General features: G+C 37.3%; 1 long non-coding RNA gene across 1 annotated transcript; it reads left to right on the top strand.

The window, feature by feature from the left end:
* The first annotated feature begins 16798 nt into the window (after positions 1-16798).
* Positions 16799-24187, top strand: LOC149071596 (uncharacterized). Its single transcript, XR_016194580.1, has 3 exons — positions 16799-17171; positions 18955-19207; positions 23942-24187. It is a non-coding gene; the product is annotated as an uncharacterized LOC149071596 (long non-coding RNA).
* The last annotated feature ends 232 nt before the right edge of the window (positions 24188-24419 follow it).

Consider the following 24419-nt stretch of genomic DNA (forward strand, 5'->3'; position numbering starts at 1 on the left):
ACAAGTTTCATTTTAATGATTAATCGAACAAAACTTTATTGATGTATTTTTACTCGGTGATTTTTGTTGCAGTAAACTGCATTCTGTTTCCAAGGAAGGGTGCCCCAAGTTTTTAATGTTACTCCCAAGGGTTCCGCGGACTTCAAAAGGTTGGGGGGAAACGCTGCCCTAAGCACTTACATGATTTTGGTGAAACCCCCCTCCCACCTTCCCATACGTATATTTTAGACAATGTTGAATCTATCAATGCAAAAAAAAAACATTGAATAAAACTTTGCATCTCACAAGTAACTAATCTAAGGCCATGGATCCAGAAGTAGGGTGGGGAGTAATCGCCCCTCTCAAAATCCGGATAATATGGTAAAACTTGGCCTGTCCCGTAAAATACGGGACAATCCTACAATCTTACACAATTAGCCACCCCTCCTGACTCATCGCTGCGGATCCGTCACTGTGTCTAACGTTGAATATATGACCTGGATATTTCTCTGAGCACTCACTTTATTTATCTAAAAGCTTTCTCCTACTTTTTCTAGTTCAAACTCTTTGATAACATCTTTAAAACTAATGCTACTTACCACATTTGTGTCTATACTTAGTAGATATATGTATATATTTACATACTTCAATCGAGGAAATGGACCCTCGATCAAAAAGGGTTTTTCCACATTATTTGCTTCTTAACTCAACGTATCCTAAATTTTCCTTTCAGTGTTTTGATTCTAGCTTTGAAATTACAATGTTAAATTTTATTGGTTTTTCCATCCCCAAAATACAGCGCTTGATCTCTCTCTATACTTTTCTTGATTAAAAATTCTTATGAAAAATTTGATAAAAGATTAATTTTTAAAATTATGCAAGATAGAGACACGCATGCCAATTTTATCTTTTTTTTCTTTTTTGAATTGCCAAAATGCCAAATCATTTATTTGTTTTTAGATAGACCATGAATTTACCACGTAGGGTGGCCTCTGTTGATTCGCCCTTCATCTCATCAACTATTTGTCGTGGCAGTATGGTTCCAATTTGAAAAATGCTAAAAATGTGCCCACAAAATACTCTGTTTCAGTTTTGAGAATGGAAATACAGTGTGTCGCAAAATGAAAAAAAAAAAATTTTTACGTGAACAACCTATCCTGAAAACCCCAATTAGAAAAGTTGTTGCAAATACAAAAATCTACGAAAAGTCGGGGGAAAACATGTAAACTAAGGGACAAGCCTCTTTCTCCTCATTTATGCTGTTCTTTCTCAACTTGTCTCCGATCAGGACCGGACTTGGGAGGGAGGTGAGAAAGGTGTGGTCGCAAATTTCAATAAGTGTTAGTAAAAGTTAGATCACGAAAATAATTCGTACTAAGCGAGAAGACTTTTTAAATGGGACCGTGTTAAGCGGAATATGCTGTAGTAATTTTAAATTAAATCCCCATTTTCAAATGTAGTTCTAATCCAGGTTTCAGAATGTTTTTCCTCATTTTTGTGAATTCCACACCCCCTCCCCGCATTCTGGAGCAGGGTCCCTAGGCTGAGATCTTTAGTGTTCCCCAAGCCAGACTATTCATGGGCATTTCTGTAATGAATTTATTGCATGGAAAAAAATGGTGGTTATTGTCCCGGATCACCAGGGCTGGAGCCCTGTGAGCAGTGCCGTTTTAAAGCATGGATCCATCCGGGCACGGCCCGTGGGGTCTCAAGAGAAAAGGGGCCTCACAAAAATGAGATATAGTTGAAATTTTCGATTAGCATACATGTAAATTTCCCTGGTAGGGCCTCCGAAAAATCACTTGCCTGAGGGCCCATGGTGCTCTTAAGACGGCCCTGGCACCAGAACAAATTGATATATTTAAGCCCCCACCCCTCCCTTCTGACTGAAAATGCTCACCTAATAATTTGTATGAAAAATGCTCCGAAAAAAAATTCACCAAATCCTATTACTCTGAGCCTCCGATTGGACCCTGGCTCGTAAAAGGGCTGGGGCAACTAGAGCATTACCTCGAGCAAATGGGGGAGGGGCTTACAAAAGAATATACACTTATTTTGCAAGAGAATAAATCTTTTCAAGAAGCCCCAAGAAAGTCTGCCCCGGGGCCCCGAGAAGGCACGCTACGCCCCTGGGTCGACCCCCATAGGCTCCTTCCCACAAGCAGGATTGCAACAGGGTCGATGCTTGGTCAGCCGGGCAGGATCGTATTTTGGCTCCCTTTGTAATGTTCAAGGAGGGTTAAGAGTTGAAATTAGTGCCCTCTCTGGTCCGACCCCCTTGCTCTCCCCCTCCCCTCACTAGTTGTGGCTCTTCCCACATGAGTAGGCAGGACTGCAACTAGATGCTTAGTCAGCCGGGACAAGCACGCATGATCACTCTGATCCGAAGCCCGGGCCACAATACCCGCCTGCTCCCGAGGCCCGTAACGAGATGGGAGCAGACACGGGAACGATAATTATAATTGTTTTGTGTGTTTTCTCACATTTTAAACTTACTCTAGGGGGGGGGAAGGCATGAAAAGTTCGGTCTGGAGTCGTACCAGAGATCCCAGCCTAGGAGCCATGCTGTAGGATATGGGATCCATGGTTTATCCGGTAAAATACTCTGACACAGCGGCCCTGCTTCTTGAGGTTGGAGGGGGGCCTGATGCACCATATGCGTTAAGAACAGGGGGTGACTCGAGAAGAAATCTGTTACTTGTGTGGAACCTATTTTTGGTGCTCCCTGCCCAAGTTTTTTTTTTTGGCGGCAAAGCTTCTCACTTTTTTAACTCGAATTTCGCACTCCTCTTAGAGCAGTGCCCAAGTGCGGATTCAGACGGGGGGGAGATCGCTCCTCCCAAGAGCCGAATAATATGGGAGAAATTTATCTGTCCCGTGAAATACGAATGATCCGATTCACCAACACAGGAAGTCGCTTCTCCGACACATCGCCCTGGATCCGCCTGCCTTCACTCCATTCGAAGCTGAAGATGTCTGCCACGGCTTTATTCGCAGCCAAATATATTTGTCTCGGCTTTATTCGCAGCCAAATATATTTGTCTCGGCTTTATTCGCAGCCAAATATATTTGTCTCAGCTTCATTAACAGCTGAAGATACCTGCCTTCGTTCCACTCGCAGCTGAAGATCTCTGCCTCGGCTTTAGTCGCAGCTGAAGATCTCTGCCTTTGATCAGGAACGGATCCAAGGGTGCGGGCGATAGGTAAGAACCGAATAATATTGGAAAATTTCCCTGTCCCGTAAAATACGGGACGATCCAACGAACTTACACAATTCGCTTCCCCCGACACATCGACCTGGATCCGCACCTGGCGGTGCCCCCATACAGCCACGCAGGTCGCACGGCCAAAGAACCGTCCCTGGTCAAGAGCACCGATTATGATTTCTTTTCTGAATATGTGGATAGAAAATAAAAAAAGGGCTTTGAAAACCAAACACACCCCGCTTCCCATCTCATTGAGATATCGAAGCGTTCCCGGAGGATGGGTGTGCCTGGAAATTTTATTAAATATCTTCAGAATAATAAATAAAAATATTACATATAGATTGCGCATATAAATTCACATCTAATCAATGTTCGTTGATGGACGTATCATAATACATGGAGGGAGAAATTAAAAATCAACTGTAAAATCTACATCATAATCTTCTGAAAGTTCTTGATTCCATCCGAAGATGAACATTCTAGCGTCCATGCGCTCTGAACAGCGTCCCTTGACACTGTGGTCATAGCTTTGTTGAGAAACATTCTTGAAGATTCCGTTGGTTCGTGAAATCTCACCGAGATAGTCGATGATCCTGGAGTGCACAGGACAGAAGTCCTGTAATACTTGTGGTATACCAGACGGGTATAAATCTGCAACGCCGGCCCGTCTTTGTTGTTATGCGTTGCTTAATAGTCCTATACTGGAAGATATGTGTTGCCCGAGTTTTGTAAGGTGAATTGTTAACCTCGGACCAATGGTGCTCCGGTGATATAGAATGTATATAATTTTAACATGTAGATTGAAAAGTGGTAATCGGGAGCACCAAATTCCTGCTCGCGGATTGTTAATGGTGTTGCCCGAGTTTTGTAAGGTGAATTGTTAACCTCGGACCAATGGTGCTCCGGTGATATAGAATGTATATAATTTTAACATGTAGATTGAAAAGTGGTAATCGGGAGCACCAAATTCCTGCTCGCGGATTGTTAATGGTGTTGCCCGAGTTTTGTAAGGTGAATTGTTAACCTCGGACCAATGGTGCTCCGGTGATATAGAATGTATATATTTTTAACATGTAATTTTTTTTTTTGAGAAAATAAATGCTCCCTTCGGGGAACCCCCGTATGGCGAATCACATTCGCCGGGTCGGGGTAAGTAACTCTTACTGGAAGATATAATGACTCCTGGTGTTTCTCCAAATAAGATATATTTATAAGTCTTAGACAAGTAGCACAGACATCCATGGGAAGCAGTAACCGACGGGCCATATAACTGAAGTGTAGGCGTAACTTACACAGTTCATTCACGAATGAATACTTTTTTATGCGAGAATAGGTCATGTAGTTGTGTGAAAAAAATACATGCTTCGTCAAAATTTTTACATTTCCCGGGCATTTCGGGTAATCGCCCTGATGATAACATTGTCGTTTTTAAACAGTACTAGCTGATACCCGGCGACGTTGCTCGCCCCGTAAAAAATTTATATATGTATAGCTTATTAAATATTTCTTAATCAAAAAAAATTCTGCATCAAGTAAGAAAAAATTACTTTTTTATTTTTAAATATTTTAATTAAAAACTTGAGGCAATCGCTTGTGGATACACAATATTTTTTGTTTTTCCATCTGGTGTGTAGATGTACAAATTTTTACTATTACCAACACGTGAACAGGTGACGAAAAGCTGTCCGTGTGGAAAACAGGGCTTGAGTAGGTTGATACTTGCCACTGCTACTGACTGGCCTTGCGCTTTGTTGATTGTCACGGCAAAAGCTAAACGAATCGGGAACTGTAATCGCTTGAAAGTGAATGGCATTTCTTCGGTGATAATTGGGAAACGTGGAATGAACGCGTCTTCTCCTTTGGCACATCCAGTTAGAATCGTTGCTTCAATGATGTAATTGTGCAATTTCTTCACGTAGAGTCTGGTGCCATTGCAGAGTCTCGGTGTATCCAAATTTCTTAAAAGCATTATAGGTGCTCCGAGGGTCAAGTTGTATGGTGGCACACCCGGAATATCCAAAGTGTTCAGAAATCCTGCAGGATACAGAACTGTCTGCGTTGTGTCTGTGACAGTATCAACCGATTTGTGAGACGTGGAGTCTCCCGGAATAATTTTTAGGTTTTTTTCGTTGATCTTGTTCACACTGCCATTTTTCGGTGCCAGAATCGCTCTCTCAAAGCCACTCATGGTTCATGTTTTCGGTGATTTTGTTGAATGTTTGGGAAGACTGCAAGTTCTTGAACGGAGTTAAACAACTGGTGAAATCCATTTGGGAACGTAATCAGTCCGGTGCTTGGGCCTACGGGAATTCTTCCATTGCCGAGTTTGATCTGACGTGAAAATGATAGCAGTGCTGAATCATTTTGCAGTTGAACTCGCATGTTGGTGGATAATGATATTTTTTTTAATTTCGTGTCAGAGTGTTGATGATTTGAGGCAAGCATTGAGTTCTTCAGCTGGCGTTGAACAGTTTTATTCCCAGTTTTGTCGTCGTAGTTGTTGTTCTCTGTTGTTAGTGACGTCATACGTCCAGCTTGTGCAGCGAATGTTATTCAAACGCCTTTTAAGTATTTTTTAAATTGAAACTATATCTCTACGATGGGTGGTTAATGAGATAAAGGCCGCATTAGCACTTACAGGACACCCTGTATATAGGCAAACAAAAATATCTGGCGCTTCCCGGGTTTTCTTCAATTACTGGGAGGATTGGAAAAGTGACAAACCATTATAAAGGAATAAACTGTTATAATGGCAACATTAAAGATGTGTCAAACCATTGTAAAGGCATATACACGTCTGAAACGCATTCTTGGGAACCACGGTAACCAAAATAAACGTTCCGAAAGCGATTGTTGAGGCCCCAAAACCATTGTTGCCCGACAGTTTTTCCGCCCATTTCGGGCATTTGCCCAGCTCTGCCCAGTCTTGTTTGGTATATATGGAAAATCTGGTGACGATCGGCCTAAAACTGTAGATTTGTATAAAGAGCATACATACATACATACATACTTTTCACATTTATATATAAGACTAGCTGATACCCGGCGACGTTGCCCGCCCCTTAAAAAATTTATATATGTATTGCTTATTAATTATTTCTTAATCAAAAAAATGTCTGCATCAAGTAAGAAAAAATTTACTTCAAAAAAACTTCATTAAAAACTTTTATTTTTAAACATTTCAATTAAAATCTTCGGGCAATCGCTTGTGGATACATAATATTTTTTCTTTTCCCATCTGGTGTGTAGATGTACAAATTTTTGCTATTACCAAGACGCGAACAGGTGACGAAAAGGTGTCCGTGTGAAAAACAGGGCTCAAGTAAGTTGATTCCTTGCCACTGCTAATGACTGGCCTTGCGCTTTGTTGATTGTCATGGCAAAACTAAAAGAATCAGAATCACTTGAAAGCGAATGACATTTCTTTAGTGATAATTGGGATGCGTGGAATGAAGATGTCTTCTCCTTTGGCACATCCAGTTAGAATCGTTGCTTCAATGATGCAATTGTGCAATTTCGTCGCGCAGAGTCTGGTGCCATTGCAAAGTCTCGGTGTGTCCAAATTTCTTAAAAGCATTATAGGTGCTCCGACTTTGAGGGTCAAAAAAATTGTGTGGTGGCACACCCGGAATATCCAAAGGAGTTCAGAAATTCTGCAGGATATAGCACTAAATGTGACAGTGTCAACCGATTTGTAAGATGTGGTCTCCTGGAATAATTTTTAGGATTTTTTCGTTGATCTTGTTCACACTGTCATTTTTCGGTGCCAGAATCGCTCTCAGAAAGCCACTCATGGTTTTTGCCGTTTTGTTGAATGTTTGGAAAGACTTTGTCTGCAAGTTCTTGGACTGAGTTTAACAACTGGCAAAATCCATTTGGGAACGTAATCGGTCCAGTGCTTGGGTCTACTGGTTGGTCAACTGATGTGAAAATGATAGTAGTGCTGAGTCATTTTTCAGTTGAACTCGCATGTTGATGGATAATGATAATTTTTTTAACTTCGTGCCAGAGTGTTGATGATTTGAGGTAAGTATTGAGTTCATCCGTTGGCGTTGAACATTTTTATTCCCAGTTTTGTCAGCGTAGTTGTTGTTCTCTGTTTTTAGCGACGTCATACGTCCAGTTTGTGCAGCGAATATTATTCAAACGCCTTTTACGCATTTTTTAAATTGAAACTATACCTATACGATGGGGGCGGTTGATGAGATAAAGGCCGCATTATCACTTACAGGATTAGAGGACAACCTGTACATAGGCTAGCAAAAATACACGGCGCTTCCCGGGTTTTCTGCAATTAAATTGGAAAAGTGACAAACCATTATAAAGGAATAAACTGTTATAATGGCAGAATTAAAGGTGTGACAAACCATTGTAAAGGCATATACTCACGTCTGAAACGCATTGTTGGGAACCACGGTAACCAAAGTAAACGTTCCGAAAGTGATTGTTGAGGCCCCAAAACTATTGTTGCCCGACAGTTTTTCGCCCATTTCGGGCATTTGCCCAGCTCTGACGAACTTTTAAAGTAGCCTACGGTTCAATCCCGGACCTGTTTGGTATATATGCAAAATCTGGCGACGATCGGTCTGAAACTGTAGATTTGTATAAAGAGCATACATACATACATACATACTTTCACATTTATATATAAGATTTCATCAATGCTGATATTATTTCTTTCATTAATTCCAGAATTTTTCTTTCATTAATTCTGGAATTACCGCTTTCATTAATTCTGGAATTATCACTTTCATCAATCTGAAATTATCTTTCATTAATGCTAGATCGGAATTACTGCTTTCAATTATTTTGGAATTATCACTTCATTAATGCTGAAATCACCTCTTTCATCGATTTTGGAATTATCTCTTCCATTAATTCTATAAATTTTTCTTTCATTAATTTGGAATTATCTCTTTAATGAATTCTAGAATTTTTCTTTCATTAGTTTTGGAATTATCCCTTTTTCTTAGTTCTGGAATTATTTCTTTCATTAATGCTGAAATTATCACTTTCATTTATTTTGGAACTCAAATTATCTGTTTCATTAAAAGTAGAATTTTTCTTTCATTAAAACTAGAATTTTTCTTTCATTAAAACTAGAATTTTTCTTTCATTAAAACTAGAATTTTTCTTTCATTTATTCTGGAATCATCTTTCATTAATTCTGGAATTGTCGTTAATTAATTTTGAAATTATCTTTCATTAATTCTGGAATTATCACTTTCATTAATTTTGTAAGTAATGAGTCCCGTATACACCGAGGGAGACACGAAACGTTACGCCGTCCGCCAATAGCAGTTTTTTTTTCTTTTTGCGTTGTAGCATTTGCCTCGAATTCATAATGGCACTAACAATTTTAAGGGAATTACAATTAGTTTAATACTCTAGAACAGTGGTTCTCAACCTTTTTTTGTCCATGGCCCCCTTTCAACCATTTCTCATTCCTGTGGCTCCCTTTCCTTTCTCCCCCCTCCCCCCGTTTCCCATTAGAAGATAATTATTCAAAAATTGTCTGAAGTATAAATATTTTTGAATTTAATTTGATTAATTTTTAATTTATGAAAATAACGAAAAAGCAAAATAAACAGAATACAGTAAAAATAGAATAAATCCCTTGGGGGTCACAAAGTGTCTGTATCATCGTAATGTTACTTTTTGTGAAGTTTATTGTTTTGTGTTTTTCTCAGTTTGATTTGTATGTTTTATGTGTTGTGTCAATCCAATTAAAAAACATATTTTTAATCAATGTAAACTCTACGCTTTGAAGACGGCACAATGTCTTCAGTCGTGTTACAATGTCAAGTTACTGTACTGGATAAAATTTTTATTATTTCCAAATTAATTATTTTTTGTGTGTAAATGATTATGGTTTCATTGAGAAATGTCAGTTGTAGCTTCCAAAATATGCATTCTTATAATGACAAAAATCGCAAAAAATGGTAGCAAGCTGTTTTATTAATTTTATTCTCTTCATGTGGATAAAAGTAGTAAAGAGGGAGTAGCCACACAAATGAATCACAATTGAAAAGTTCAACCTTCCACATCGTTTTCAACAATAATACATGTATCAAGGATATAGGTTCATGTTGTAGCCCTACTATGAATTTAAAAAAATGAACTAAAATACGTGCGAAAATTTTTTAAATATTTGTTTGAACCATTCATTCCAGAGAAATCATGTACGCAGTGACAAAACTGTTCGTGTGAACATAATAATGATTCATTATCAGGATTTCAAGCCCATCGGAGAACATAAATAATCAGATTTTCAAATACGAAAATTATCAGTTTGTTGACTTCAATTTCGATACGATCAATATCTGATATTTCATTGGATGACAAGCTACCTTCAAGTGGCTTTTTGGTTCATAATGTGACCGCTCTCTCGCAGGCGAACGAAACAACGTGCGTGTTGGCTTAAACACAACACAATATTTTACATAACAGTCCGTACTATATTTCATATACAGGGCGCATAGGTAACGGGGCATATGGCATTTTACTGGCGAACCATTGGTCCTAGAGGCATACTTCCAGTTGGAAAAAGTACCCGAATAATGTGTATTACTCAGATATTTGATTCATGTTGCCAGGGGTTACATAGTTATTAAAATAAAAATGTTAACTTTTTATGCGGACACCCTGTGCCCTAAAACCCAATTGGAAAGTTGTTTCCTGGTCGTCTTAATTGGGTTCTTTGGCACACGGGACGGTATAAAAAGTGTTTTTTCTTCATAACTATACAACCCCTTACAACATGAATGACATATCTGAGTTGGACACGTGATTTGGATACTTTTTCTAGTCGGGTATGTCTCTAAGATTAATGGCTCACCAGTAAAGTGCCATATGCCCTGTTACCCATGCAGCCTCCAAATACACGTAAAAAAATAGCTTGAGACGAAATACAGTCGACTCTCATTGTAACAAATGCCATTACAACAGGAAAAATATCGTTTTAACGAAAACTTTTCTAATCCCTCGCATAGGTTTACATAGGAACAATATAAAAATCTATAATTCCTTTGTAACGAAATTTCGTTATTACGAAGTGATTTCTCGGGTCTCTTGGAGTTCCGGTCTAATGGGGTTTGACTGTATTTCCCCCCAAAAAAATCTGACAGTGAAAATCTTTGCAGTAAAGTAATTGAACTTCGGCAATGTGATCTGAAAACAGCCCTTTTTATAATGATTATCCTTTTTACTTTTATAAATTTAGGAAGGAAACAAAAGGAAGAAAGGGAGGGAAGAAAAAAAAATGGCCCAGACGGGCTCGGTTGTGCGTAAATGCCTCGAAATTCCACTTGTGCGCAAGAGGATTCGTGCCTCACTCTCAGTTTTATGACAAGATTTCACATTTATGAGACGTATGACTATGGGCACGAGATTAATCTATATATATATATAGCTTTCAATATTAAAATATTTCATTTATACGAAGCACAATTTCAACTATTTGACATTTTCATTTTGATTCGAACTCCAAATCCTTGGCATTTAGACATTTCCAACTATCAAATCCAAGCAGTTTTTGCAGATTGTGAAAACGCGTCGCTTAATTCGTTTTGCATGCGTATTATCAACACTAAAAACCATAAATTTTAGGTTGACAGATACAAAGAGACGCATTGAGAGGGTTATGGACATTTCAAAGTGAAGACTTACGTGAGAATTTATTGCACTTTTTTTAGAAATCAGCAGATGCAGTGAGTCTCTAATAAACGGATATAAATTGCTTTAAATGTAGTCATACGCCTTTTTAGAATTTTCTTTCTAATGTCCAAAACATTGTTTTTGCAGGATAGGAAAATTGCATTGAAATTATTTAGGATGCTGCAGGCCAGTAGTAGGGCAGTTAAAAGGAAGCATTACAGTATCGATTAAAAAAACTTTTAAGATGTGGTGTCAATCTTGGAGCTTGGAGGAAGTCCGAATACAGGGGCGGCTCGAGCTTACCTGCCGCCCGAGTGCGAAGCCTCATGTGCCGCCCCTACGGGCGACCCTGCCAGGAGGCTGATAGGGATTCGATGAAAGGCACCTGGAGATAAACCTGACTTTTTTTGAGAAGAAAGCCGCACATAATTGTTTACCGTGCAAAATGTGCGTGACCATACATCCCGCTTTTGAAGTAGAAAATTTTTTGTTCTAGAATTATGCTACCATTCTTAATAAATGCCAGATAACTTAATCCTTGAAAGAGCACTTATTTTTGTGAGTCATCATCACTTATCCTGTGAAGATGATATCTAACGGGGTAATTATTATTAAGAAAATACTCTTACCTATAAGGATGCCTAGCCAAGTTAGGGTCCGCTAAGTGAAATCTTCTGGAATCAATCAACGGGGGGCGAAGAAATTTCCATTTTTTTCAAATTAAAACAACTCCGATTTTCATCAAAAGGTAACATTTCCACTGAATTTCTTTCAAAACGGAATATTTCCAAAATTTGAATGCAGATAACTTCTTTGAATATTGGTCAAGAACAATAATATTTAAGTTTTTCATCTTTTATTTTTATAAGAAAAATTAAAAAAAAAAAAAAAATTAACATCTCAAATAATATCTTCACAACATCCAGTCTTCTGTATATCTTGAGTTAATTTATAGCCTGAAAAAGCCAAAAAATTATGACAATTATCCCGGGCTCTTGTGGGGGCCATGGGTGAGGGAACCAAAATGGCCCTTGTAATAGAGTACAGGGGTGGCGCTTGGCCACGCGATCCATTGCGGCCACACGCGGCACCGCTTGCTAAATCCGGGGTGAATGGGTAAAAAAAAAATTCAATTTGCCAAAAAAAACCAAATTGTCGGCTCTGGAGGAGCGCAAAATTGGAAATGAAGGGCCGAAAAAATGTTTTGTTAGGAATTGTTTGGATAAATTGTGAGGGAGGGGCATGACCTTCTAAGGGTAGGGCTGACAGGGCTCCAACTTGAGGGCCGGGACTAAATCCTTATAACTTTTCTTTTTTCACTCTATAAATTAACTGTAGAAGGGGCCCCGTGGAAAATCAGGCATGGGCCCTACGAAAGATTCCCTGACGCAGGAGGTAGGGACTATGGAGGGAACAATAGGTAGGGGGTGCAAAAAATAAGTCCCACACGGGTACAGATTTTGTCTTAAGCCGCCCAGATAGCTGAAATTCTTGTTTCTGGTATTACGATCAGAGGCCTTGTCTATTTTCTCAACGTTTCCGTTGTCGAGGTATAGTAGGACTCAAAAGCGTGATGTCGTGAATTTTTACTGTGTTAAATTTTGTTGTCTTAAGTAGTGTCTACGCTGCCGCCCGGGTGCGCCGCACCCCTTGCACCCTCGCTTAAGCCGCCCCTGTCCCAATACATTATCACAGCAATGTAGTTTTAAAAAATTTTAAATTTCGCGGGTATTTTCCCCCATGTATGATTTGATTTCTTGGAGTTCGTTATAACTGAATTCGACTTTATTTCTTTTCAGCAGAGGCAATGGATTGGCCACCCCCTTTCAAAATTCATAAAAAATACCCCAGAGCAATCATTCTCTATTCGATTTTTATAAATATATATTCCCCACCAGACCACTCAGTGCTGGCTGAAGATAGCTTCGTGCTAAACTAGATGGCTATCCGTCTGTAAATGCATGAAAATGATGGGTTTTTTACAAGCTTTCATTTTTCACCCATCTACGTCTTGGATTACATTTACTATCAGCACTCTCAAAAGAATATCAATGAATGGTCAAAAAAATCTTTGTCTGTTTTCTTTATGGCAGCCCTCTTTGAATGAAAAGTCTTCGAACACACAATTTTCTGTCTTTACAGTTATTCCATTTTGCTTAAACCTCTTCTATAGTTTGTGTCAGGGCCTACTGTCACCCCTAAATCGTAAAACCACCGAGATTACATGAACCACTTTTCTTTATTTCCTTCTTCCTCATGTTAATGTTACTTGAATGGAGAAAAATTACGAATGTCAAAAAATTTAATGTCACAAATTTCTTCGTGGCCCCCGTATCAGTAGCCGTGGCTCCCCTTTTGCAAGATTTTCATCCGTGGCCCCCCTGGAATATCCTAGGGCCCCCAGTTGAGAACCACTGCTCTAGAATACTTTTAAGACCATTTTTAAAATTTTTGTTGGTGCTGCCATCTACTTTCAAGATCAGAAGTGTCTTATGCATCGAGTTTATATTACTGGACGGAGAATCCAGCCGCCGCGAGGACGTAGACATCAAATGCAAGGAAACCACGTGACTCGGTGAAAACAAAGCTCGTTTGCCCATAGAAATGTACAGTTCGGTCTCTAAATATTGCGTTTTAAGGATTAAAGAAAGGATAGAGAACTCATCTAACGATGAAAAAAGATTAAATTATTTATTTTTCATTAACACTCGAATCATTTCTTTCATTAATGATGGGATAATTTCTTTCGTTAACGCTGAAAAAAAATTTTCATCAATTTTTGACTTTTCCTTTATTAATTATTATTTCCTTCATTACTTCTGGATTTGTTTCTTTCATTATTGCTGAAATTATTTCTTTCATTATTGCTGAAATTGTTTCTTTTATTAATGCTGGCATTATTTCTTTCATTGATTCTGAAATTATATCTCATTAATTCTGAAATTATATCTCATTAATTCTGGAATTATCTCTCTCATTCATATTGGAATTATCTTTTTCATTAATTTTGGAATTATCTCTTTCCTTAATTTTGGAATTATTTCTTTCATTGATTCTGAAATTATATCTCATTAATTCTGGAATTATCTCTCATTCATTTTGGAATTATCTCTTTCCTTAATTTTGGAATTACCTCTTTCCTTAATTTTGGAATTATCTCTTTCCTTAATTTTGGAATTATCGCTTTCATTAATGCTGAAATTATTTCTTTCATTAATGCTGAAATTATTTCTTTCATTAATGCTGAAATTATTTCTTTCATTAATGCTGAAATCATTTCTTTCATTGATTCTGAAATTATATCTCATTAATTCTGGAATTATCTCTCATTCATTTTGGAATTATCTCTTTCCTTAATTTTGGAATTACCTCTTTCCTTAATTTTGGAATTATCTCTTTCCTTAATTTTGGAATTATCGCTTTCATTAATGCTGAAATTATTTCTTTCATTAATGCTGAAATTATTTCTTTCATTGATTCTGAAATTATTTCTTTCATTAATGCTGAAATTATTTCTTTCATTGATTCTGAAATTATTTCTTTCATTGATTCTGAAATTATATCTCATTAATTCTGGAATTATCTCTCATTCATTTTGGAATTATCTCTTTCCTTAATTTTGGAATTACCTCTTTCCTTAATTTTGGAATTATTTCTTTCATTGATTCTGAAATTATATCTCATTAATTCTGGAATTATCTCTCTCATTCATATTGGAATTATCTCTTTCATTAATTTTGGAATTATCTCTTTCATTAATTTTGGAATTATCTCTTTCCTTAATTTTGGAATTATCGCTTTCATTAATGCTGAAATTATTTCTTTCATTAATGCTGAAATTATTTCTTTCATTAATGCTGAAATCATTTCTTTCATTGATTCTGAAATTATTTCTTTCATTGATTCTGAAATTATATCTCATTAATTCTGGAATTATCTCTCATTCATTTTGGAATTATCTCTTTCCTTAATTTTGGAATTATTTCTTTCATTGATTCTGAAATTATATCTCATTAATTCTGGAATTATCTCTCATTCATTTTGGAATTATCTCTTTCCTTAATTTTGGAATTACCTCTTTCCTTAATTTTGGAATTATCTCTTTCCTTAATTTTGGAATTATCGCTTTCATTAATGCTGAAATTATTTCTTTCATTAATGCTGAAATTATTTCTTTCATTAATGCTGAAATTATTTCTTTCATTGATTCTGAAATTATATCTCATTAATTCTGGAATTATCTCTCATTCATTTTGGAATTATCTCTTTCCTTAATTTTGGAATTACCTCTTTCCTTAATTTTGGAATTATCTCTTTCCTTAATTTTGGAATTATCGCTTTCATTAATGCTGAAATTATTTCTTTCATTAATGCTGAAATTATTTCTTTCATTGATTCTGAAATTATTTCTTTCATTAATGCTGAAATTATTTCTTTCATTGATTCTGAAATTATTTCTTTCATTGATTCTGAAATTATATCTCATTAATTCTGGAATTATCTCTCATTCATTTTGGAATTATCTCTTTCCTTAATTTTGGAATTACCTCTTTCCTTAATTTTGGAATTATTTCTTTCATTGATTCTGAAATTATATCTCATTAATTCTGGAATTATCTCTCTCATTCATATTGGAATTATCTCTTTCATTAATTTTGGAATTATCTCTTTCCTTAATTTTGGAATTATCGCTTTCATTAATGCTGAAATTATTTCTTTCATTAATGCTGAAATTATTTCTTTCATTAATGCTGAAATCATTTCTTTCATTGATTCTGAAATTATTTCTTTCATTGATTCTGAAATTATATCTCATTAATTCTGGAATTATCTCTCATTCATTTTGGAATTATCTCTTTCCTTAATTTTGGAATTATTTCTTTCATTGATTCTGAAATTATATCTCATTAATTCTGGAATTCTTACCCCCCCCCCATACTTCCAAGTCTATCTCCGCCTATGCTCTTCTCTAAAATTTTTCTCTCATTAATTTTGTAATTATCTCATCGATGTAGAAATTATTTCTTTCATTTATTGTTTTAAATTCCTGTGGATGCTTTAAGAAAATAACGGGGGATTGTGTGTGTTTTCACCGAGTCACGTGATGTTCCGACGAAAGATGTGGGGGGGGGGAGACACTGTTCTCGACTGTATAAGGGACTATATATATTCTCGAATATATAGTGGCTATACTCAGCACTGAGGCGGACGCTCCCTCCAGTAGTATAAGCTCTGTGACCCTATGCATTGACGACTCACATATGAAAAACTAAATTCTTCATTTACCTTTTTTTGCTCCTCATAATTCATAAACGAAGCTTATAAACGGACGTGAAAGATAAAAATTCCAGTCAGTTATTTTTTCAAGACCCAAGGTGGCATCCAAAACAAAACAAATGACCTCAACACAAGCAGAAGACAGGTAAGATCATAAGTGAATTTCCACACTCCACTTTATAGCATGTGCTGCCACCTAACTTCAAATGTAAAAATGACTCATATGGTGATGATGAAGTTCAAAGTAAAAAACTATATTCTTCATTCCGTTCAGTTCCTTATAAACAAAGCTCATAAACTGAACTGGAAATTTGAACTGAAAGTTCGGTTATTTTATTTGAGCATAAGGAGACGTCCGAAACAAATAACCCCTTAATGAGCAGACGACAGACAAGAAGTCGGTTTGTTCGGTTCCTTACAAGCTGAGCTCACAAACAGAACTGGAAGTTCAAACTGAAAGTTCGGTTATTTTTTCCGGACACAAGGAGACACCCAAAACAAGGAACCTGGAAAGAAGCAGACGACAGAGATTCTGAGGCTATAGCACATAGTCACAGAAACACTACTTTTGATCATCAGCCCAACGCATGCGCAATGGCAATACCACTACTTGCTACACAATTATTTTTTGCACATGCGCTCTACTTGATTCATTACTTTTATTACCACGAGCATCACATGGGATTATTACTGTCTCTATCGACCCTGTTGATCGACGATTGGCTGTTGATGATGCAACAAAAATGAATAGGTTGCCGGCTGAAAGCAATTTGGTGAAAAAACTAGCAGTGCATGGTTGGCGTCAAAATTTCATTTTGTTCATATGCTGATCTTTCCGCCATTTCCTCCCTTTTGGCGCTTTTTTTTTTTATCGAGGATTTGCTTGTTTCGTAATTATGTCGTTCGATGACCAAAATAAACGGCCAACATCGGCTACTGTTAGTGCGTTCAGAATGTAAAAGTATGCGGCACAAAATATTCTTCGCAATCATCTGACTGACAGCAATGGACAAGAAATTCAACGTGAGCAGCATGTATTTTCATCGATCCAAGGTGAGTGGATTCGTTTGTTAAAATTATTCGTTAATAAGAGTTGAAAATCCCGATTTAACGAATTGCGTAAAACTGCCGTTTCCATTCCTTAATTCGAGGAAAATCGTTTTATCGGGGGTAACATCGATGCCGATGTATGCACAGAAACTTCGTAAAAAAAAAATTCGTCAAATCCGGGAAATCATTACACGACTCAATAAATTTGCTACCCAGGGGCGTTTTAAGTGTATCACGGGCACCAGAGGCGTACACAGTGTAGGGGGACGTGCCCAGGGACGGGGGAACGGGTCGAGTGGCCCGGGAGCTGGGACCAGGAGGGGGGGGGGGGGGGTTCCAAATTCACCCTCTAACTATTTCTACATTGGCGTGCTAAAATGCCTGCTTGCCCCGGTTGGCAAAGTATCTAGTTGAGCCCTGGCCTTGCCCCTCCCCAAGCTGACCAAAAATTAATTTATCGAACACTCCTGACAGCCCTCCATGCAAACAATTTTTCCTCCATCTGGCTAGAAATTGTTGCCCAGCAATAACCATGCTTACTGTCAAATTTAAATCAAATGTCACATTCGTGCCGCTCTCCAGGACCCCAGTCCTAGAGGGGCAGTGGGTTTGGTGAGACCAGGGGCCTCGTGCCAAATGTTGGCCTCACAAATAATGCACATTTATTTTGCATAATATTTTCCCTTTTAAGGCCTAGGGGGGCCTCTTAAGAAAATGTCAACCCTGGGAAACCAAGAAGGAGCGCTATGCTCCCACACACACACTGGGGTAGTCCCTTGCATTAAGACGACTCTGTTACTGCTATCAAAATAACAGTATTCCCAGTATTTTAACTGTCATTCCAGGCAAATCGGGGAAGACTCCGGTTTTTTGAATGTTGGAGTCTCCATTCCCGGCATGTGTTTTAAACCAAGGTTCAATGAGGATGACGTGATGCATTCAAAAGACTGATATCAATTTATATTGAACAAATGAGCTAATTGGAATAAAGTAATGGTTTTCCCATTATAGGAAACGAAGAATTTGATAGTGATAATGAAAATTGAACATTTACATATTAATCTACTTCAATTACCAACCTTTAATACGAAATGCAGATACTAAATTCTGTACATTGTTTGATGCTTTCTGATATGGAAGAAAGGTCACTTTTGAATTATACAGGTAATTTTTGTAATTCTGTTGAAAACAGATGTTATATCAGGAATTGGTCACTAAAATTTGCCAAGCATGGTGGAAAATATGAATATTCTCTGCATGCTGATCTCAGTTACTGTTTCCTGGTGTGCTGGGAATGCAGTATTCGAATATTATAAAGCTGTTATTGCAATTGGCATATTTTTTGTTACTCTCCAGGAGACAATAATATTTTTTGTTCACTTCACAATCAAACTGTTAGTGACTACAACTTTAAAATAACTGAAGAGTGAAGTTATGTCAGGCCTTAACCCTTTAAGTAGTGTTTTAAATTTTCCTGGTCTGCATTGCAACTGCAAAGCTGTTAAGAAATTGAGATATTTTGGGATGACCGTAATAAAGCAGATCAAGTTTGATGAGATATCTCTGGATTGTCACTGTGAAGGTTAACTGCGATTTTTGTGGGGGAGAGGACCAAATGTGATTTTTCTGCTCCCGCCACTTTAGAATTTGATTGATTTTACACCTGTGTTTTTGTTTTCACCAAAAATTTGCTGCCGCTTTGAATGTGTTTTCCCCTTTGCCCTCCCCACCCCAGTTCTGGCTGTTCTGTGTTTTTGAAATGCATGATTTTTGTTTGTTTTTTTAGAATTTAATCTTTGGTAAGGCAGTGAAAATATTTCTATCAAAAGCATCAGAATGACATAAAAGAAAGAATGTGTAAGGAGCCCTTTGTGTCATAGATCAGCAGATGCACTGGCCAGACATGTTGCAAAAGTCAGGGTAGCAGAAAGATGAATTCCTGCTGAAATAATATTACTTGAAAATTCCAGAATGTTTCAAGTGCAGCACTAGGAAAGTTACTTGGGACACACCAATAATTCTCCTATCAAAGCAGAGAGGTAAGAAATTGCAAGTGACTTGATTTGTCGTTTTTTCCCCCCTTTAATGCATCTTTTGTAGTTGTTGAGCTTATACCTCTGTTTAATATTTTATGTTGGCAGCAATGAGCCATTAAAATGCTAGACATGAAAATTACCGAGACAAACAATCTAAAAATCAATGTTATTTTAGAAATAATAGAAGCATGGCCTCCACTAGGGCCGGCTCAAGCTTTAAATGCCATCCGGGTGCAAAGCCTCATGTGCCACACCTAAAGAAGACTCGCTGCAGGAGGCAAGAGTCAAATCATTATACTGTTCTTAATTCTGTACCTCTTAACCACATATGGTAGTATGGCTCTGAGGTATAGAATTTTGCCAGATAACTCAATTCACATTTCAGCTCTTGTTGATGAGTCATCGTTGCTGACACTTTATAAATAGAAAATATAATGAGGTAACTTTTATTTAAAAAATTATTTTTAAGCCGTTTTTGTAGAGTACATTCTTGTTCTGGTATCACTGTCCCTAAGCTCTATCTTAAAGTTTTCTCAACAAATATATCAGAAAGGTATGTCTTAAAAGCATGATATATCATTTGCAGAGGGGTCATACAAGTATTACGTCAGCATTGAGGGGAGAGGGGTTTCGGATTTGCTTACTTTTGATGACGGTGGGGGGGGTTGAAGGTTGCTTATGTCATCAACTGCCCCTTTTTGAAGATATGAAATATTCTAAGCTGCTGACAGGGGCAGGGGGGGTCAGTGTTTTGCTGACAGGGTGGGGGGTGTCAAAAATGGCTGAAAATCTGCTTACGTAATACTTGAATGGCCCCAGAGCCGTATTTACAGAGGGGCTTAGCAGGCCCAGGACAGCAAATTCAAGAAATAAATAGTCACAGGAGAATTAGTATAATGGGAGGAGGACTCCGAAATTGACAAAAATGTACATCCGCCTCTGCCCAGGGAGAGAGGGACTGAGTCAGCGAGTGACCAAAAATAGTGGCCTTGAGTTTGCAAGCATGTACAGGACCAAAGTAAACTCCATAGAGTTTTCAAGTATGTGAGTGATCAGGCAAAAAGTGAAATAGAGAAATCTAGGGACCAGGTGAAGAGGAAAAGAGGGATGAAAAAAGTAAGAAACGGGTATGTTTACAGGTTGAGAAATACTGGCTGATACTGGGCTATATCCCTGCAAATTTGAGAAATAAATGGCCAAGAAAATTTGACAAAGATAAGTGGAAGGTGGCAAAATTTTTGTAGCCCACAGTCAGCTAAACTGTAAATTTGTCTCTGGTCATGTGAATTTTTAATATTCGAGGTTTTAAAATTTTTTGATGTCTAACTAAAGCCTAGCCTGCCGTCCCTTACAATCTGCTGCTCAGGTGCACCGCACCCCTTGTAGCCTTGCTTAAGCTACACGTGCCGCCCCCCACACACATTTGGCAGCAGTGCCCCCGACTCGCAGAGATGCCATTGACGTGTTATAACGTGTCAAATACTCGGAATTTGGGAAAAGGAAGCGTAAAAATTTTGTTCACACATCCTCCGGGATGCGTTCATTCTTAGTTCTTAGAAGAAAAAAGTAGAGAGGAAGAAGCTCCCAACTTTTTTTTTACCGTGTGTCGTGATCCCTCGACCTTGAAAAACTGGTTTTACTACTTTGTACACTACTGTATTGATATACCTGTGGGTTGTTGAAGATGAGGGATATTTTTGGTTGCTTCTCTGAATGAGGGGCCGTGTACAGAAGTTTCAAATTTCGGATTTTTATTACCCTGCAAATTTTTTCCCTTCCTGCTATATACGGGAAATTACGGTACTTTTGTGGTGATCGGCCGGCATTCAAAGACAGTGTTTATACGGCGTAAATTCATCTTGTTCCTACAATATTGCGAATGCACAGGTTTTTTTTTTATCATAAAGGATTGGAACACCCTTTCAAATTGTAAAACCTTCCCGATACCGTGGAAAGAAACCGAATCTGTAAAAACTCGACCTTGAATATCTAGTTTTGTCATCTAGCTGTTATGCGGTAGTCACCATTTCGCATCGCAAAAATCATGGGTGTGTAAGCAGAATTGGAGGGGGCACAAGGATCTAATTCTTCACAGATAGTATAAAATAAATTATTTTATTCCAATATTTTAATTCTCTACAAAAATATTTTTAATTTTTGATCTCTGGGGGGGGGGGGTGAAGAAAGAGGCCCCCTTTTAACTTCCCCCCAAATTTTGCTTTTCGTGAAAATCCGTGTTTGGAACTTGCAATTGCGCAATGGTAATCGACTAAAAATGTGATTTTTCTAAAGATTTCAAATTTGGAGTTGGCTATTCCTTTGAAAAAGCTTCTGGTTGCCATGGCGATCACACAGACCTACAACACAAATATGCATACATTGAACTTCAAATGCACGCATTACCAGATTGGAGAATAGATACAGGGCCACAACTGGGAGGGGCAGGCGGGCCTAGTGTCCTGGGTTCTGGACTAGAGAGGCGCACCAAATTCACACTTTATAACTGCTTGTTCTATATTATATGGGTGTGCCAAAATGTGTACTTGCCCCGTTTGAGAAAGTATCTAGTTGCGGCGCTAGATAGATAGCACCACCTACTGAACACAAAACACTCCAAATGCTGGGCATGCACACATAAGCACACTTAAGTTTCTTCAACACAAATCTGACATAGCACCCACATTCAGGTGTTAAAATATGTGGCAGTTAAATGGTGACAGATCAGAGTTGTGGACCATCAGGGAAGGAAAATAAAATAATTTTAGCAGGATAACCAAAGTATGAATAGGGAATGAGAAGATAAGTGTCTGGAGAGGAGAGAGAGAATCTGATTTGCTTTAAATTTGATCAGAAGATATTGAAAATGCTAAGATATTTTTAAAAAAATGTAAAATCAATCGGAAGGGAATTCATACATTGATTATTAGTAAATACATAAATGTGTGCATTAAACTGTTAATTAAAGTGAATCCTGTTTATAACGATTTTCAAAAACCGTCATAAAAAACGTAATAAATAGGAAAACACTTTAAACAGGAAATCGCAATGAGAATTACTTATTGTTAGGACCATGAAAATAAGTTGTATCAAGTGGAAAAACATTCTAAATGGGAGAAACGTTGTAAGTGGGATCAACTATATATTTGTTTTAGATTTATTACATGTGCGGAATTCCACACGTTAATCATTACACTTCACTTCTGAACTTCCATTCGTCATCAACTAAATAAAATCATTCTCTTGACAAGATTGTTTCTTCCGCTATAGATGGATGCATTTATTATGATGTGTTTCCAACTTGCATGATGTTGCTTAGTAATTTACACATTTTCATTGTTTCACATATTTAATGAGTTTTGGTAAAAAAAATACACGAACACTAGACCTTTTCCACTTTTTGTATTAAAATGTAAAGTCCAACGGTATTTATGTTGGAACAACATATCTATTACTTTGAATCAGCAATTAGTATGCAGAATTCAAGGCTTTATACAAAAAATAGTTTGTTTTTTAATCAGGGGAACTCTTTAAGTGCTAAGTTTAACTCCCTATATTTCTCTACAATTTTTTTCCATGTACAAAATCTAGAAAAAGTGCAGAAAGAAAGCTGTTCTATATCTAGGGATTAAGTTTAAGTCTATATTTTATCCCAAAGATCTTCTATGCTTATTTTAATCAAGAACTTCACATTTCAATAACATGTATACCATATATACTAGGTTACTTTCTCTTCAATATAAGTTATGAAAAGGAAAAACAGAATTTAAATCAAGCTGATTCAATTCGCTTTCCCCCATAGCTCAAGGCTTGATAAATCCTAGTTGACGTGGCAACTGTAAAATTGGTATTTCCGTCTGAACTTCATGTGATTGCTAAAAGGGAGTTTTAATTTTAAGCAGGAGGATTTAAATTTAGTTTTTCTAAGGGTGACTCAAAATTTTCTGATTTCATTGCAGTTTGTCTTGCAACATGAGAAGAAGTCATTATGTCTCTGAAAAGTTGAAAAACATTATTTAGGACTGTTTCGAGGAAAAATCATGCTTGGGGGTTTTTTTTTTCCTTTAAGCTAAAAAAATTTTTTAATTCAGTCATCAGGTGTTTAATTCATGTACTGCGTTCCATAGCTCCCTTGAGAAAGTTTTTCAAACAAAAACTGAATCTGGACAATTAACAGGGAACTGAAGTTTCTTTTTGATCATACATTTGTTTGCCTCCATTGGTGGAAGTTAATTGCAAAAGCAGCTGTACACGTACAGGGATTATAACGGCTAATAATCAGATAGCCTATCAATTTCATGTGCAAGCAAAAATCATCATCCAGAGTACAGAAATGTTTGTCGGGGAGGGGAGTATTACACTTTCTAATCTCCTACATTGTTTTGCAGACAATGATAATTTGGGGAGTGAAAAAAGATATGGTTAAACCAATACCAAATGATAACATTATACATGATTCCAATAAACCGCGTCTACTGTATTGTGTAAGTAGAATTTTGGCCATTTAGAATTTTTTTTTTTGTTCCATGCATTGCTAAAGGGAAAAATGAGATTTTTTCACCTGTTCTGCCATCTTTTTAGAAATAGCCCATCTCTTTTGAAACACTGTCTGTTTGCTCACCCTTGCTTGAGTTAAAACCTTATTCCCAGCATCAGTTCACTTGGCCAATTTGCCTGTTGTGGCCGTAGAGTTTGTATTTGTGTTATTAATTGTTACAATTGTTTTCATTCTTTTTCCAGATAAAATGAAAGCGGGAGTCTCTCTCCACAAAACACTAGATGATATCAGAGATTCGTTAGTTTCAGTTCTGGAGAGGAAACAATCACCAAAAAAGACAACATCAACAGGTGTTTGACACTTTTATGCTGAGAAAGCGAAAATGATCAAAAGTCCTTTGTATGTGCATAGTGGCTGCAGTCGTATACATTGTAAATGAAAGTTAGCTGATATATATTTTTTTTCATCAATAAATACTTCAGTTTCAATTTATTTTGTGATTTATTTACAAAAATGATGTGAAATTTCCATTGAACTCTCAAGACTTGCTAGGATTTAGAGTGGGGGGGGGGGGGGAAGCAGGTGCTTCTATAAGAGTGTTAGATCTTTAAAATTTTTCTACACATATATCTGATGCCTATTTTTCATTACTGTTTTAATTTGCTTATATTCACCAGTTCTTGAGTTTTGACGATATTCAAGAAGTGGAAAGATATTTAA

The sequence above is a fragment of the Pholcus phalangioides genome, unplaced genomic scaffold (genome assembly GCF_987345545.1).
Source record: "Pholcus phalangioides strain wild (caught in Gottingen) unplaced genomic scaffold, Ppha-v1.0 ptg000018l_1, whole genome shotgun sequence".
Taxonomy (NCBI): Eukaryota; Metazoa; Arthropoda; class Arachnida; order Araneae; family Pholcidae; genus Pholcus; species Pholcus phalangioides.